Source organism: Equus asinus, chromosome 27, assembly GCF_041296235.1.
Source record: "Equus asinus isolate D_3611 breed Donkey chromosome 27, EquAss-T2T_v2, whole genome shotgun sequence".
Taxonomy (NCBI): domain Eukaryota; kingdom Metazoa; phylum Chordata; class Mammalia; order Perissodactyla; family Equidae; genus Equus; species Equus asinus.
The window spans coordinates 1,146,658-1,160,947 of NC_091816.1; the positions used below are offsets into that span (position 1 = coordinate 1,146,658).

The following is a 14,290-nucleotide window of genomic DNA, read 5'->3' on the forward strand; positions in this document are numbered from 1 at the left end:
ACATTCCACTGATTTTAAAAGAAATATTCCTTACCTTTGCCAAACACTGAATTACCATGCTGCTTCACGTTAGGTTAGGATTCCCTTGGGAACAGAACAAAAGGAAAAAACAACAGCAACAAAAATGGATGCCAGTTCCAGCCTCAAAGATTCAGATTTAATTTGTCTAAGGTAAGTTTTTAAAGTCCCTATGGACATTTCCAGTGTGAAGCCTGGCTGAGACCACAGAACTGAGTGACAGGCCCTGACTCCCTCTCCAAATTGATCTCCCCCCACAGACCTCTCACTCACTATGCTTCATTTTTTGGTTGCTCAAAGAGGTCAAGCTCATTCTTGCCTCAGGGCCTTTGCAAAAGCTGTTCTCATTCCTTGTATGTTTCTGAACCCCATCTAGCCCACCCATAAGGCTCGCACCCTCGTATCTGATCCAAATTCATCTTAAATATCACCTCCTCGGAGAGGTCTTCCTGGATCAGTCAATCAAAAGAAGCCACTGTCACTCTGTAGCATGTCTTATCCTAATTCTCTGCACAGCACTCATGACTCTCTAAGAGTGCTCTTGTCCACTCATTGCCCACTCTCCCCACTGGCACACAAACTCCATGGAAGTGAAATCCTTCTCTGTGTTGTCCATCACAGTCTCCCCAGCTCCTAGAACTGTGCCCAGCACACAGCAGGCATTCAGCAAATATGTGTTGACTAAATGAGTGACAAGCGAGTGAACACATCCAGGTCACCTCCATCCATCACACCATGCTGTGCTTTGCACAGAGAAGAAACTCCATGCATCCATTCCATTCCAGGAACTGCAAATAACCATTACGTTACAAATATGGCCAAACTTTAAAGGCTATAGTCATCCTTACTGAAAAATATCCTTTTCCTATCCTATATAGAGAGAATAGAATTAAGTATTACTTTAAACACTAAAATCTAACTTTCAGACAAGTTCTAAAATTGATAAACATCATATCAAAAAATTACCAGTCTATCTGACCCCTAGAGTGAGTAAGTTTAAAATAAAGTATCCATCCATTTCCTCTAGCATAGACTGTCACCTCTCTCGGCGACACAGCATGACTGTCCACTTGCCAGGCCACAAGTACCACCTGCATCAACATAAGGTACATTTTTTAAATTAAATCTTTTAATCTACATTTATGACATTCACATATAATCAGGCTGTTACAGACATTTTCCAAATTCAAGGTCCTCCAATAATCAGTTTTAGTGAAAATAAACAGTTCAAAGGATAAATGAGAGAGATATTTGAATATTAGGTTCTCTAGCTCCACTTTTTGGGTATTAAAAGTACAAGCAACTCTATTCCTACATTAAAGAAATTCAAGGATGACCTAGTCTTTAAATGTCCATTCTAGTTATATTGAGAAAATCATCATCACTAGAAAATAGCTTCTACTTTTTAGTGGGCTGAATGGTGGTCTCCAAAAAGATACATCCACATCTCAATCCCTAGACCCGTGAATATTATCTTACAAGTCAAAAGAGTGACTCTTACCTTATATGGCAAAAGAGGTCACTAAGTTAATGACCTTGAGAGGAAGAGCTTATCCTGGATTATGCGGGTGGGCTGGAAAGGCAATCCCATGCATCCTTATAGGAGAGGTAGAGGGAGCTCTGACGCAGAAGAGGAGGTGGCCACGTGGTCATAAGCAGAGATGGAGGGATGTGGCCAAAAGCCAGCAAATGCCTGGAATTTCCAGAAGCTACAAAAGGCAAGGGTTGAATTCTCTCCTAGGGCCTTCAGAGGGAACACAGCCCTGCCAACACCTTGATTTTAGATTTCTGGCCCCCAGAACTGTGAAAGAACAAATTTCTCTCATTTTAAGCTCCCTGGTTTGTGGTCATTTGTTACAACACCCACAGGAAACTAATACACGCTTAATCGATCATTAATATGTGCTAGATATTACGAAAAGCATGGTACAAGAAATTTGACAGCTATCAAAAACAAGTTTTTGTTTCAAAGTAAATAAATTTCTTTAACATTTACATCTTAAATAAGCATAATTTAAATATATTCAATTTCCATTTTGCAGGACAGATCTAGAACAGGGGCTGCATGCTCATGGTTTGAAACCACTCACTTAATATCTCTGCAAGGTAGTTTCCCATCTGAAAATATGATTAAAATTCTTTTTTTTTTTTTAGGAAGATTGGCCCTAAGCTAACTACTGCCAATCTTCCTCTCTTTGCTGAGGAAGACTGGCCCTGAGCTAACATCCATGCCCATCTTCCTCTACTTCATACATGGGATGCCTACCACAGCAAGGCTTTTGCCAAGCGGTGCCATGTCCGCTTGTACATTGGGATCCAAACCGGTGAACCCTGGGCCACCGAGAAGCAGAACGTGTGAACTTAACCACTGCGCTACCGGGCCAGCCCCTGATTAAAATTCTTGATTCTCTCAGGGTTATAGGGATAATGTATAAAAGGATGATAATGGGCTACCCCTCAAAGATTCATAGAGTCTTACAGTTAAAATAGCCCTTGAAGATTATTTAGTGCCAACCCTAATTCCAGGGATGGGAACACAAAGGCTCATGAGGGTGAGGCCCTTGCCATGAGAGCCAGGAAGACTTTAGGTATCTCAATTCTGGCTTAGAGCCCTTTGCACAGAAAAGTGCTGCCTATAGAAGGATGAGTACAATATTCTCAATTTACCCATACTCTGCTTTCTTCTTCTAGTAATGGGTGAGTTTTCTCTGATTCAATGCAAACACTTGGTCACCTTTAGGGCTAATGGCAAAATATGGGGTTGAGGTACAGACTATTTCAACTGAGAAGCCTCAAGCCTAGGTTTGATGGGGGAAAAAATGACAAAACAAAAACCCAGAATGAACTGTGATGATAATGAGTGGGTTCTTGCTCAGAACCAAATTTCCACCAGCACAAAGGAAGCCTTAGGCAACTGTAAAGATCAACTCTTCCAGCATCAATTAGCCAAGAAAGAAAGTGAAAGGATGTGCCTGGAACTCATCCCGGGTAACATCAAACAATCTAAAAGATTATGTCTTAATGAGTGTGGGTCAATATTGCCATCTTCCCATTAAAGAGACAGTCTGATAGACAAAGACAAAATGTGTGATAAAATTCACCATCTAATCATAAAAACTCTTAACAGCTGGGAATAGGAGGCAACTTTCTTAAACTGGTGAAGAGTATTTAGAAAAACTCTCCAACAGGCATCACACTTATTGGTGAAATGTTAAACATTTTACCTTTGGGATCAGGAATAAGAAAGGGATGCCCACCACCACCACTTCCCTTCAACACTGTACTCAAGATCCAAGCCTATGCACTAAGGCAAGAAAAAGAAATAAAAATTATAAGGAATGGAAAGAAAATAAAATTGCCATTATTTACTGATGTGTGATTATATATGTAGGAAATCCAAAAGAAAGCACATATGAAATATTAGCATTAATAAGAAAGTTTAACAAGGTTGCTAGATACAAAATTCAATATGAAAAATCAATTGTATTTCAATATACCAGCACAGTTAGAAAATGAAATATTAAAAAAAGATACCATTGACTATATCATCAAGAATGTAAAGTACCTAGGAATAGATTTAACAAGAGATGTGCCAAACCTATACTAGGAAAATAATACAACTTTACTGAGTTTTCTAAAAGTAATTCAGGTGTGTGAACAGGTTTTAGTTGCAACAAATGAAAGAAAATAAATTGGACATAATTATCACCATATTGTCCCATTCAAACAACGGCTTTTGAAATCTAGAGGTATCCTGATGTGCTATATAAGAATTCTGATCAGACAGGTACAATGTATATTCTGATGGTGGACCAGAATTCTTATCATTTTCCCATGTCTTAACAAAACATTGAAGAAACATTTGAATTTCTACACAAAGTACTACATTAACAGTGAAAAACAAAAAGACTTTAAGTCTTTTAATTTTATAATGAGTACACAGAAAAGTCTGTTGGAATACAATATCTAAAGTGGCATTTTATGGATATATATAAAACTTCAACACATCTGAGGTTCTATTCAGCCAATACACTTAGAATGAAGTGATCCAAACCAATGGATATATATTGGGGTCAATTCATCCTTGCATTGAAATGATTTGAAATGTCTGCCTTATTTTTCAGTCATTCCACTGGTAAAGCTACCTTTAAGTGTAGGTGAAATGGACAGCTTCCCTTAATGCGATATTTATATTTTGAGCAGTTAATGCTCAAAAGTCACCATTAGCCTAACATCAAAAATCCAAGCATCAACAGTTAATTCCTTTGAGCTAAGACACTATGTCTCCTGGAATCCATTTTTAAAAGGAAAATACTTCTTGGAGGAGGTAACAGAAATGAGCCACTATCCAATTTTAACACCACACTTAATTTGCCTGACTCATATGCAAGATCCCGGGGAATGAATTTGATAATGTAGAGGAAAAGGCAAGTACTTTTAGGGAGACAGATCTGGAGTACACAGTGCTAGCATCAGCCAGATGCGGTGGCACAGTGAGGCATCCTGGAAAGGTCAGAGTTAATGACATTACAGAGCTAAAGGAAAAGTGAAAAGATGCTAGAGACAAGCATAATGCACTCGACAGTTTAGCCGAAGACATGGTCCTGCTGTCAAGACATGTTTGAGAGACTACTGATTATGGCATTTCATCGTATCCTGACTTACACTGTGGATGGCCTATTCTCTGTGGCACCCTAGTGAAATATGGTAAACTCATGAAAGCAGGGGATATGTTTCATTCTCTTACAGACCCCAGAGAACAGTGCAGCACTTTGAACCCAATAGGTACTCAATAATACCACTTGGTGAATTAAAAATTCACTTAAAAACAAGTAACTGATTTCTGAGGATATAAAAATTATACTTCAAAATTAGAGGTAGCATTTTTTTTATGTGAAAAGTTGGCTGTTGCCAATACCAAGTATCAACAAAGATGTGGAGTTTACAAACATTGCTGGTGGGAGTCTAAAGTGACACACCAATTTGGAAAACTGTTTATTAATGTGTTCTAAAGATAAACATGGGCCTACTCTATGACCGAGTAATTCAAGAACAGACACGTCCACCAGAAAACACGTACAAGGATCTCAAAGAAGCTTTATTCATAGCGGCCAAGAATTAGAAAATACAAATTGACCATCAATCGTAAAATGGACAAATAAACTGTAGTATATCCATCTAATGGAAGACTACACAGCGATAAAAAGGAACAAACCATTGCTCTATGCAGCAACATAGGCCAATCTCAAGCACAGTGAAAGCAGCCAGACACAAAGGAGTACTTACCTTATGACACCATGTAAATTAAATCCAAAAGAGGCAAATCTAATCCACAATCCTAGATTAGATTAGAGATCAGGACAGCAGTTACCTTTGGGGGAGGGAGTATTAAGTGTGAGAGAGAGGTGGATAGGGAGGCTTTTCTGGCAGGTTCTGAATCTTGATGTGTGTGGTGATTACTTGAATATGTTCATATGTAAAACTTCACTGAGCTGTGCACTTAAGATTTGTGTACTGTACATAAATTATACCTCATTAAAACGGTAAAAAAGAAAAAAATGTTGGCTGTTTTCCAATGCTTAATATTTGTTTTAATTACTTTAATTATGGGAAGCCAGTTTTCTTTCAACATATTTATGCTGTTGGCTATAATTTGAATGCCTCAACACTTGAAAGGACCCTTTAGCCAATCAAATAAGGAAAGCACCCCCTCCCCTACACAGATCTATAAGCCGTCCCACCTGTCTCAATGGTTTGCTCCTCATTAACAGCTGAAGGAGCCCTAATCAAAGCCCAGACATAAGTGGGAAGCAAGAGGTACTGAGGACAGGCACAGAAAGCAGGAGCACCTCCAGCTTCCCAACTGAAGGGTCTCAACAGGACTTAAGGCAGAGGCTCACGCTATCCCTGAGGGTTCTACAGTTTAAGAAGACACGTACAGAGAGAACGCTGGTTCTCGAAGCTCTACATTCGATACACATAAGACGCTCATCAGCTAAACCCTCTGACTTACATGAGCCAGTCCCTACCTAAGACCTGTTATTCAGGGAGCCATAGAAATCTACAGTGGGAGGCACCTGAGAACTATCCCTGACTAAGTGTGGTGGCCATATGGTGGAAGGACAAAAGGCAATGGACAGCAGTCCGAAACCAGAACAGGGAAAGGCACTGTCAGCTGCCACTCTTCCTCCACTGGCTAACGTGGCTAATATGGCATTTGCACTAAAAAGGCACTAAACATATTTTAAGTTAATGTTTAAAACAGCAAGGAGTCTTTTTTTAAGTAATTCCAGATGAAAATTGCCAATATTTTTTAAAATTCTATTGAAAAGCCACAGAGAAAGGCATTAACTTCAGGTTTCTCAGCCAAAGCCCATGGAAAACGGCCTCAGCTGTGTCAGCCACTGACTTTGATTCAGAGAGCACTAAGCAAACCTACTGTCCGTCAGCAAAATGGGAATAGCAACCTTTGCCCTTTTTGCCACCAGACAATGACTACCTGAAAAGCTGATGTCTGATACATCTGAATTTCTCAGAAGAAGATACTGTAAGTTTTCTCTGGGGCCTAGATAGGTAAGTTAGATTCATTTCAAAATATTTAGATTAAAACTGCCTGCTTTATTTTCACCAACAAACAATTCATTATGTTATTTCTTCCCTTTAGCCAACTTACCACATGAACGGGAACACATTCATCATCTACCACATCATAATTTCAGATTTTAAATGGCTAGAGAAAACCATCCACCATCAAGCGTTTTCCTGATATTGAAACAGTAAAATCTGCCAGTCAACTGGAAAAACATCAGCAACAACAACAAAAACGTAAATCTTTCCCCTTAAAAAATGATCATGTTTTCTCACGCTTTTTTAATTTTAGAGCCCCATCTCCCCATCCTCATAGCATTGCAGAGCACTTCCCCAGAAAATCTGAATGTTATCTGTTACAAAATTTTATCTCCTTTGATGAAAGGGAGGAAAACTTTAAAATTCATGCCATTAATGTTCTCCCTTTCTTGTCATTCTTCATGGAGACGACGCAGTGAAAGAACAGTAGTATTTTAGGCTCAACACTAATTCTAAGAGAAAAATCACAGTAATTTTCAGAATAGGTTAACACAGGAAGTTAAGAAAGCAACGAGTTTCAAGAGCCCCTTCTGGGAAGCTAGCCTCCCTGATGTGAAGGTCCAGCACCACACGGACAGAGTCCTCTTTGGCCAGCGAAAGACTCCCTCTCTGTGCACATGGTACTCACAGAGAAAAAGCTGTCATTCAGCAAACATAATAAATTACTCCAGTAGTTCAAACTAATTCTATTTACCCAACTCCAAATAAATAATTTTACCCTTTGGGTGGAGAATGTTGCAAGACATATTTCCTACCAAAAAAGAAGGAAACTGGATAGCAAATGCCAAAAATGGCACTATTAAAAATTTAGACAACTTAATGTTTTATTATTCAGGGTCACTTATGACAATTCACACTGAAGATTTTCATGGCCATCCATAAAAGACAAAAGATATTATTTTTCATTCTGTCTCAGTTAATATAAAAAACCTGAAATGAGATATAGTTGAATAATTCTCAAAAAAACTGCCACGGTCCTTAAAATCATATTTAGAAAGCAAGCAGACAATACAAGGGATGCAGGGTAACACGGTGCTTGTTCCGACCTGTGGAAGTGGCAGTAAACGGGAAACACACAGAGGCTAAAGGATGAAATGAACAAAAAGTGAGTGTGCACCCCAGCAGCAGATACACTCCCACAGCGGCAGTACTCTGAGGTTTCGCTTTGACTTCAAGACATGCAAAAGATGAAGTCAGCTGGGTTCACGCTCTGCTCACCTAGCCGTGCCCAGCAAATGAGCCCTCACCCACTCCTTCATCCAAATATCGACTGTCTGAGCAAGCAGGATGTCGAACAAGCACGACTACACAAGTGACCAAAACAACACAACTCCCTCTGCCCTTGGAAAACTCCATCCAAGGTGGCCTTCCCGTGTTCCGGACAAAAACTTGGGCAGGTGCCAGGTCCTTTCTGTTCACTCCTAGGTAACTGAGAGTCCCTTCAAGTCATAAAACAATCCTAATTTGGAGGTTAGACTTCCCAGTCCCTTTTAATAATCAATACTCCACATCTGATTCAGGGCGAGGCTGGTTTCAGACCCACAGTCTTGGGCAGGGAGTGGCTCAGGCTTTCCTCTTTACAGCTGCTGATCCCCTCAGGTGTTGGGACATAAGCAAGGAGGAGGAAAAGGGAACACGAAAGTTCTGACTAAGCTGGCTCCATCACAAGCCGGCACCCCGTTCTCTTCCTTGCACAGCTGCTTCAGTGGGTTCCTGGGAGATCTCATTGCTGGAAACCTCTTTCCTCCAGGTGCCTCGACCTGGGGGAATGTATCTCAGCGCCCTTAACCTCCACAACCCCTTGGAATCTGGCATCTATTTCCAGCCTGTTTCTCCAGGGGGCCTCTGTGTGGCCCAACTTACCAGACAGAACCCGAGAAGACACGCTGCCCTCGTGCGGCTCACCACTGGTGCACAGGCAACAACCAGTTAGCCTCTCTTGGTTCAACTAACGCTGCTGGGCAGGCAGATGGCAACATCAAAGCCCAAGGCCACAGCCAGCCCATCTCTGGCCACCTGAGGTTCAGGAGCCACACTGTACAGTGCCCTCCAGCCATCCAGCCACACAATTGTTGCTCTGGGGAGCCCCGCCCCATCCCACGAGGTGTGGGGTAAGAAGGCCGGCTGTGTCCAAAATCCTCTCTCCTCCCCACAGTCTAACCAGTTTAGAGTGGTGGGGCTGGTTTTCAAAACTGCCTCGTCTGCCAACTTACATGTCTATTGAATTTGGATCCCTGGTGGAGAATGCAATTTTAAAATTCCATTACACCTCTCCTCTGTAATCAGAGTGGCCAGAGGCTCAACAGATTGAGTAATAAACACAGTGGTTTTATTTTTCCCTTTAACTGCTACCACCAACTGCACACCGTGTGCTCCCTTTCCCCCTTTTCCCTCTTCTCTGTGCCCCGTTTGCAGTGGGGCAGGACAGCAAGTCCTGCAGCTCAGAAGACATCCAGTAAGAGAACACACGAGTAGTCTTCGTTTCTTGTGTACCCCAAGAATTATATGAGCAATCTTTGTGCCCCCCCTCCTCCCCCGCCGCTCAGAAGCATGGTGACCTGCAAGGCCCCTGAGCCTCTCTGATCTACGTTGGGAAGGAGAAGGAGCAGCCTTTATTCACAAAGACTACACAGCCCCCCTCTCTTTCTCTATCTCCCGTCTAGTCTTACCCGTCACTAGTAAAAATCTGACAAAGTAGTGCCCCTTCTTGCACCTAGAAATAAAGTCAAGATTGTATTGGGCCTTGGAGAACTTGTGATTTGCTCTCAACAGGATCCTAGCTCTGCTGGTGAGGCTGGGGGAGAGGCAGAAAGGATCTCAATTAGCACTTCCCACCACTCCATCGCACCTATTAGGTATCAGGTTACCATGCCAGGCAAAGAAAATCTGAAGGCAAATAAGACACACTCCCAATGGCTTTGAAATCACAAGGAATGAATTTGGGTACAGGATCTGCCACTTTCCGGCTGTCTGCCTTGAGCAAGAAACTGGAGCTGACGCTGGAGTTAAGACTTTGTGCCTGTGACTAGAAAATGAGAGAGGTGGCTGAGAGGACTCCCAGCTCCTGGAGCACTCGCAGCCAATGACTGAACGAAACCACTGGCATCATGGGAGTCCAGCCCGCTGCCACAGCTAATTCGAAAGTAAAATAAAGAGCTGGCTGGCACGCAAGATAAGTGGATCCTATAGGCGTGGCTGCACTGAATGGAGCAGTGGAAAAGATTGTGCATGGCCATATCCTGCTTTCACTTAGCCGACGGGCTGGTACAGGTTCCTGATCAGCCACAACACTCCTGGATCAGGTGCAGGTGCGTGCATGGGCCACCGTGAGGCAGAAGACAGCATGCAGGATGCAGATGCTGATCTTGGATTCTAGTTCCCTACCTAGTCACTCCGCCACTGGCCTTTAAAATAACATTTCATCATAATTTCTAATGTTATCTTTCTCAAAATCCCAGCCCTATTATGTAAGCCAGGCCAGCACACAGCCAGACGAGAGGACTTTTGGATAACCCACTGCAGTGGGCATTTTTCGGGCTCTGGGACTCTGTGTCTGTGTACACCCTTCCTTTGTGTAGGACTCAACTGCCTATGATCCTGTGGCCCCAAGGAAGAAGACATTTATTGTCCCGCCTCTCTTGTGTTTAGGGTGAACCATCACCTCTGGACTTTAAGTGAAAAAAATAACTTTTATTTAAGTCACTGTATTTGTTGGTAGCTTAGCCTGTGCTCCAATACACGAGCAATATGAAGAGATTCTGTTCCGCAGAACTGCAGTGCACTTCCACCATCTCTGCATTATCTATGAACTTACATTCGTGTGTGAGAGAGAGATACTGACTCAAAACTGTTACACACCTCCCTATAGCCCTGCTCAGCCAAGTGTCTCCACTCTCTCATCTCTCAGGTCCTCAGGCTGACTTCTGCCTCACACTCCACTCAGCTGTTCTTTCTAAGCTCAGCCCTGGTTTCCTTTCCAAAGCCTTGATTGCCAAATGCCTCAGGAGTCAGGGAAGCAGAAACACATCAGCCTGAAATTCCACCCTAATCATCATAATTGACTGCATGTAGACGAAGAGCTTTACCCTAGTGCCTGCAAGATAAAAATTAAACCTTCTCGGGAGGAAGATAACAGCGTCCAGAGACCCTAGAAATCTTCACGCACAGTGTCAGGCACTTAACGAAAAATCACAAAGCATGACAAGAAACAAGAACAAATGACCAAAAGCTAAGGGAACAAATAACATATAGACTCTAGGTGTAATATCTAGGTGATCTAGCTATTACGAATATCAAAAAGAAATTTTAAGGGGCCAGCCCAGCGGCATAGCAGTTAAGTTTGCACACTCTGCTTTGGTGGCCTGCAGCTCACCAGTTCGGATCCCAGGTGCAGACCTATGCACCACTCATCAAGCCATGCTGTGGCAGGTGTCCCACATGTAAAGTAGAGGAAGATGGGCATAGATGTTAGCTCAGGGCCAATCCTCCTCAGCAAAAAGAGGAGGATTGGCAGCAGATGTTAGCTCAAGACTAATCTTCCTCGGAAAAAAAAAAAAAGAAATTTTAATATAACTATAATTAATATGTTCAAGAAAATAAATTAAAGATGGAGAATTTTATCAGATACCTGAAATCTATGTACAAGAATCAAATGTAAATATAGTAATTAAAATTAAAAATCCAATCAATGGGTTTAACAGCAGTTTAGACACAGCACAAGAGGAGTTTTTGAAATTGAAAGAGATGTCACTAGAAATATCCAGATAGAAGCACAGAGAGAAAGAAAAGACCTGAAAATACAGAAAAGAGCTTAAGTGGCACATGAGACATCTATAAAAGAACTAACACATATAGTTGGAATCCCAAGGGGAGAAAAGAGGAGAAAGAAGCTGCAGAAATAGTCACCAAGAGTTTTCCAAAACTGATTAAAGGTATCAAGCCACAGATCCAAGAAGCTCCAGGAACCACAATTAGGCGAAATATCTTTATATATATATATATATTTCCGTATATTTATACACCCTAAAGCCCATCACAGCAACACTGCTGAAAAACAACTATGAGGAGAAGGCCTAAGAAGCAGCCAGGCTCTGGAGGAGGCAGCAGTAACGGCAGATGGAAACAGTATATTTACGCCTGACTCTCAGTTTCACGCTCAATTATGGAGTTTTGATAGCCGCTCTTACCCTCTTTGCTATTAAGTGAAACTAAAGATAAAAGGTCAGATAATACCATCTTAAAGTCCCAAAGTTAAAAGTTTTTATTAATTTGGGGCAGAATTCTGCAAGGTATCAATTGTGACATATAAATTCTTTTCTCTTTTTTTTGGTTTTAAAACCTGTCATTCTATGAAGAGTAAAGATTTTTATTGAAGTCTGATGTTTCTCTAACTTCTAAAATGAATATAAAAATGCATCAGCTAACGAGTATCAGTAATTTCACTTTCCAGGAACCCAAGGCCCATAAAGTAGAGAATTAAAATGAGTTATTATTCTGGTGTAGTGAGACTGATCTCTTAACACATAGAAACCTGCTATTGTAGATATTTAAGAGAGGTGAGCTCATCATAATTTCAAAGGATTCATAAATTTATTCTGATTTTTCAAATAACTTAGAAAATTATTCATCTTGGTTAACAGGAAAAGAAATCAGATGCAAAAACTTAAAGATAAATTTGTGATGATAATCTACCAGCCCAGGCTCTCTTTGAGCTCTTACCCAAATGAGTCCTGGAAATCCTGGGAGAGAAAAACAAGGCTTGAAAACATGCATGCCCTGTCACAAGAGGCCATGGCTGTTACTAGGCATCGCAACTGACTATGCATCCTTGTTTATTGGGATTTTCTACACTGTCCTGGTGAATGATAGCACAATGGAAGAATATGGTTAAAGTTTTCAAAGATGACTCAGAGAAACCAACAGAAGAAACTTATGGGGGAAAAAATCAACACTTTCAGTGAAAGATTGACTACTTAGACCATTCAAAACCTGAAATGCACATTAGCAACACTGTAGTATGCAGGTTGAGGAAAGAAACCCCTGTTGCTCACTTCCCCTCAAAGGCCTGACACTTTGATTTAAAGAGCCTGAGAGCATCTACTAAAATCAACATTTCCCCTAGCTCATGTGTGAAGGAAATCATTGGGCTTCAGGAGTGATAGGCATAACCAAGACCTGGTCAACCAAGTAATTCAACCCCTCAGCACAGTGATGGGTTCAGAGCTGGACACATGACTCCATCAAAGCCAGCGAGAGTCAGTCTTGGGCCTTGCTGGGAAGTTTGAGAGAGAAGCATGTTCCCTCTTCAGCTAACTCAAATCTGGAGATGCTGTAGCCTTGTCCACTACCTAAAAATGAAGCCATCATAAATCTGAGTCCCTGAATCAAAGAATCCCAGAAGCCAGCTGCCCCTGTATATTTATATAACCCAATACGTTCCCTTTTCTGCTTGAGCCAGTAAGAGTTGGGTTTTCTCTCTCGTAGTAAAGTTTCAACTAATATACTCACTCTAGAGAGAAGCAGCCATTTTAACAGGCACTGCAGGGAGATGCCTCAAAAGATTGCTCAGCTGGAAGTCCTGAACACTGGAGTGGGCCAACAGCCACATCAGACTACAGAAGGCAGACACAGACAAGGACACATACTTTGGAGTAAAAAATTCTAAGTTACACTGAACCAAGTGCAAACTAGGGAGCACACCTGGTTTCACATCAGTCTAACATTAACATAAAAGTCATTTGAGGCCATTTTAAGTGACCTTTCCCCAAAACTTACCAGTCTACCAAATTTCTCTGTCCTTTCTGATAATAATGAGCAAGTATAACTCAGAACAACATTACAGAAGAGAGCAACATTCGGTGTTCATTCAAATTATCAATCACTATAAATCCAATGGCTTTGTTTCTAGGTCTTGTTTGGAAATATGCTCGCTTGGAGGTACTCCGTTTCAGCTTATTGGAACTCTCCGGTCACCTTCCTTGCTACCCTGCACTACACTAGCCACAGAGCCTCCACATTTGGGTTGAAACTGCCAAGAAAGAACCAATGATTGCCCCGCAGTAACTGAGAAACTGGAACAAAATTTCAAAGCCTTCCATATTCTGTTGGCCACTCACTCTTACTTTGGGTTTGAAAGAACTCAAAACCAATGAGGCCAAACACTGACAACTGTCACTCTACGCAGCCAGCAGCTTTTGGGGTATGTTTACACTGCTCTGTTCTAATTAAATGACACACAAGAAGCACAAATGGGCCGAGCCTAGTAGTCTGCTACATTAACAGGCGTGGCTAAAGGGTTTCTCAAAAATACTCCAACTAAAAGTAACACTATCTATCAGGACAATGAGAAGCCACGTGCGCCACCCGCCAGCTTTGCGACCTTTGAAAGGTCACTCACCTGTGCACCTTTTTCATCTGTAGATCCTAAGAGTCACATTAAATGATCACCGTGCAGAGCCAACATTTGAGAGACCTATGTTCCCTAAATCTGAAGCCCCCAGGCAATGGCACTTGGTGACTCCATAGTTAAGTTTCGGAGCCAGTTAGCATCACTGACACTGCGCTTTTGCAAGTCTATGGTGATTTTCGCATTAGAATTTCCAACTGCGCTGAAATAGAGTAATTCTTTTTTGACAGAGTAAGGCTT

General features: G+C 41.6%; 1 protein-coding gene across 14 annotated transcripts in view; it reads right to left on the reverse strand.

Annotated features, from left to right (window-relative positions):
- CSGALNACT1 (chondroitin sulfate N-acetylgalactosaminyltransferase 1) overlaps positions 1 to 14,290 on the reverse strand; it is a 342,149-nt gene that overhangs the window by 160,154 nt on the left and 167,705 nt on the right. Inside the window, exon 1 of one of the 14 annotated variants that reach the window (XM_044751084.2) lies at positions 8,509 to 8,796. The exons of the other annotated variants lie outside the window; for them this stretch is intronic. The gene's annotated coding sequence lies outside the window, so the exon portion shown is untranslated. Of the gene's footprint in view, positions 1 to 8,508; positions 8,797 to 14,290 lie in introns of those variants that run through there. 14 annotated transcript variants of the gene reach the window in all.